This window comes from Haliotis rubra, unplaced genomic scaffold (assembly GCF_003918875.1).
Source record: "Haliotis rubra isolate DU_JTF1 unplaced genomic scaffold, ASM391887v1 Scf1103, whole genome shotgun sequence".
NCBI classification, from domain to species: Eukaryota; Metazoa; Mollusca; class Gastropoda; order Lepetellida; family Haliotidae; genus Haliotis; species Haliotis rubra.
This window is the reverse complement of record NW_025765008.1, coordinates 166,691-170,662: the sequence shown is the minus strand read 5'-3', so window position 1 is coordinate 170,662 and position 3,972 is coordinate 166,691. Positions and strand designations below refer to the sequence as shown.

The 3,972-nt window shown below is 47.8% G+C and overlaps 1 long non-coding RNA gene across 1 annotated transcript; it reads right to left on the bottom strand.

The window, feature by feature from the left end:
* Positions 1–1,817: 1,817 nt before the first annotated feature.
* Positions 1,818–2,189, bottom strand: LOC124286917. Its single transcript, XR_006901149.1, has 3 exons — positions 2,168–2,189; positions 2,042–2,131; positions 1,818–1,879 (listed from the first exon to the last, which is right to left on the bottom strand). It is a non-coding gene; the product is annotated as an uncharacterized LOC124286917 (long non-coding RNA).
* Positions 2,190–3,972: the final 1,783 nt, after the last annotated feature.

The following is a 3,972-nucleotide window of genomic DNA, read 5'->3' as shown; positions in this document are numbered from 1 at the left end:
CACTAAAAGAGTAAGTTATGATAAGTTACCATGTGTTCGCGAGTTTGATATTCATCATGTGTACGAGTTAAATACCAAACGAGAACGAAGTGTGCACGAGTTCGAGTTTGATATTTAATTCGGACACATGATAAATATCCATATCAAACCTGCAAAAACATGGTAACGAATTTAACTCGACGAGCACCCTCACTAAATGCTTTAAACCTGGACTGAAAGATTGAGACAATCAAAATGGCGGCCGATTGTGTTGGTATAACTTTTTATTATGAACGTACAATGTTTTGGTTCATACTGTTGCATTCAGCACAGATTGGTCTAGTACCGTGCAACGGTTCTAGACTGAAATAAGGTATTTTTCCTTATCCTGACTCATGCTCTTTTGCTTGTCTTCTTCTTCTTGCGAACATAGTGGAACACTTGTATCTCCCTAATTGAAGCTCCCTTCAATGTAAAATCACTAATTAGTACTCAAAAAGAGTTTCTCCCCTTTCCGAAAGGGCGGGAAAGACGGTGCCACCTCTTCCCACATGCTTCACTCTTTCCTTCGCCCAGTGAGATGGATGCGAGAGCGCCTGTGTCTCCCTACGGCACAATATCCTTTGATTATTCTTCTTTAGGTACCTCTTCTAGTCATCTATAGAGGTTTAGCTAGTATCCTTCAACATTATGGTTTGATATTTATTTGTATTTTCTGCTGTTTATTCACGGGACGCCCTGATTGTTCAGTAGTTTACGTTGATGAAAATCTGTACTGTTTGCAGGTTACCTTTTTCTGCTGCTGATCCGCATTTATTATGCCCTAGCTGTACTGTTCCATGTTCATTTACTTCACATTGCAGTTACTGTAATAATTTGTCTAATTCTGCTTTTAACAAATATTTACTTTGTGTTTTGAGACGTGCAGCAGATAGGTCACGTAAACAGAGTCTAGCCATGGCTGATACTTCTGAACCCCTCTCAAGTCAACTGCTTTCGGACGACCCCCTCCCGTCTGGTGTTCCGCTAGAGTTACCTTTGGAGGAGAGGCGTGGGACGCAGTCCGCCGTCTCCAAGAAGCGTCCTGCATCCCTAGACATCCCGTCATCGCAGCCGAAGACTAAGAGGGCGTCTACTTCACAACGCAGACTTTGCACCCCCAGGGCAGCGTCTACTTCCAAGGAGAAATCAACGAAGTCTACACGGACTTTCTCAGCCGAAATTGTTCCCGCCACAGAACTGGGCCTGTATGATCAGCAGCCGATGTTCATCACAAGAAACGACCGGTGTCGGCTACAGTGACGTCAGCGCAGATCTACACGCAGCCTGATGTACCAACGCTGATGTCTGACGATCTTCCTGAGGGTCCCGTCGCTACCAACGCAGATAGGGTAGCAACTACATCTTTTCGCAGACCATCCCAGATGACGTGGTTCTACAGATCATGAAAATGATGGAAGACCGCTACGGACTGGAAAGAGACAACCAGCCCAGAGCCTGACGGACCCCCCGTCAACGTAGCGGCTGCTACCAAGTCATCGCTGAGGGACCAACCTGCGCGAACGACGTCACAGCCCACCTCTGCGAAGGACCCAGATGTTCAGCATTCGTGAAGGCCTTCGCGAAGGACACCTAGATTGTCACCTGCCTCTGACTCCGATGATCAACGCTCACAAAGAGGTTTCGCGAAGGAAGATCCTCTCATCCCCAGACTCTGACTCGGATCCCCAGCCTTCGCGAAGGTCAAGTCGTCACTCCCCAGATGAAGCTTCGCGAAGGTCTTTGCGAAGGGCACCAGTTACAGACTCCAAGTCATCTTCGTCTAGAAGGTCATCTAGGGATTCCCTAAGAGCTTCGCGAAGCTATCACCGTTCACCACATAGATCTCAGCAAAGGTCACCTTACAGACGCAGCTCATCAGGCCTATCTCCACGTCGATCTCCTCGCTGTTCTCCACGTCGATCTCCTCGTAGTTCACCTCGTCGATCTCCTCGCAGGTCTCTACGTAGATCACCACGCAGGACACCACACAGGTCACCACATAGATCTCCGCAAAAGTCACCTTACAGACGCAGCTCGTCAGGCCTATCTCCACGTCGATCTCCTCGCTGTTCTCCACGTCGATCTCCTCGTAGTTCACCTCGTCGATCTTCTCGCAGGTCTCTACGTAGATCACCATGCAGGACACCACACAGGTCACCACATCGTTCACTTCACAAGTCTTCACGGAAGTCTCCAGACAGGTCTCCGTTGACGTCGCCATGCAGAGCTGTACAAGTATACAGGACTCCACCTCAGTCACAATCGGAAGAGCATCGACCTCTTATCAGCGATTCCAGTTACAGAAGATGATGGAGGCATCATATTCTCCGACGCAGAAATACGCTACTGGATGGTTAACAACCTGGACCTATCTTCACCTTCCAAGGACGGCAACCCGGCCCACACCTATCTCATGAGGGAGGACGACGCAGACACGATCACCCTACCTCCGATTGATCCTATAGCAGCGGTTCCACAGAATCTGGACACAGCCTTCCATAAAGCCACTAAAGCCAAGGTGCTGCACTTACCACAGTTCAATGCCAAGAAGTTCTCAGCCCATAATATGGACCCATTCTTCAAAGCACAAGAAATCAACGATAACTTCAAAGTCATCAATGATTCCAAGACTAAGATGTACAAGATAGACGACCGCAAGCTGGCTCAAATCGAAACCATGACCAGAAGAATGTTTTTCGGCCTTAACAGATCAAGATCTATTAATGAAACTCTCATCACCAGATTTCGAGATTCTACATCAGAAGACGACAGAATGTTATACTCGGCCCTCCTTATGCAGAAGAAGGACCAGCAGTTTCTAACGGATCACCTTACATCACCGCAGCTCTAACTCTGGCTTGTCCTCAAGGTCTCCTCGCTTCTTGCAGTTGGGGTGAACAGTTCACGTCTTCACTCTACACAGCCCCGTGGTCTACACCTTCAATCTTCGCTGGAGGAATAGACAAAGTCTCTAAAGAAGTCACCAAGGATTCAAGAGAAGTCCTTATGATTAAATCGATGGACATCTTGGCCAGCATCATCAGGCAGACATCACAGAGATATTCAGGAAGATCGAAGTTTACTGGTTTACAGAAAGCACGGGACAGGAAGATGGCCGGATCAAGAGGGGGAAAGGATTCTTTTCGCCGCCCATTCGGCAACTACAGGGGAGGATCTGGAAGAGGCAGGGCACCCAGAGGCTCCCGCAACTATGAACGATGAAAGACAGTTTCGGAACAACTGGAGTCTTCCACCCCCAGCCGTTCCTGTACAACCATCACAAATGGGTGGACGCATTCAACTGCACTGGGAAAACTGGAGAATTCTACGGGATCCATATGTCTCCAACATCCTACATCACGGATGTCGAATCCAACTACAGGCCACGCCTCCGCTTACAGTCAACCCTTACAAGTTCGACTTCCAGGCACAACAACTACCAAAGTTACGAGAAGCTGTGTCATCTCAGAAGTAGTGGATCAAGTAAACATCGAACCAGGCTTCTACTCCCTAGTTTTCCTAGTGCCTAAGAAAAATTCCAAGGAAAAGTTCCGACTCATCTACAACATGAGCACGTTCAACAGAGATTATCTACGCAAACCGACAATGTTTCTCATGATTTATCTACCTCAACTACTGCACCTCGTTCGTCCCATGGACTACATGGCCAGTATAGATCTACAGGATGCCTATCTGCATATCCCGATACATCCCGATTCCAGGAAATACCTACGGTTTACACTAGACGGGCAACATTACCAATGGAGAGTACTGCCATTTGGAATATCATCGGGGCCCCTGGTTGGTCACAAGAGTAACGAAACCTATCGTCACCTACCTACATCGTCTAGGGCTACGCAGTGCATTCTACCTCGATGACGGGATTCAAGTAGATCAAGATCCAGAGCGTCTCAAACTACAGTTAAACTTCATCATCAAGCTACTAACACA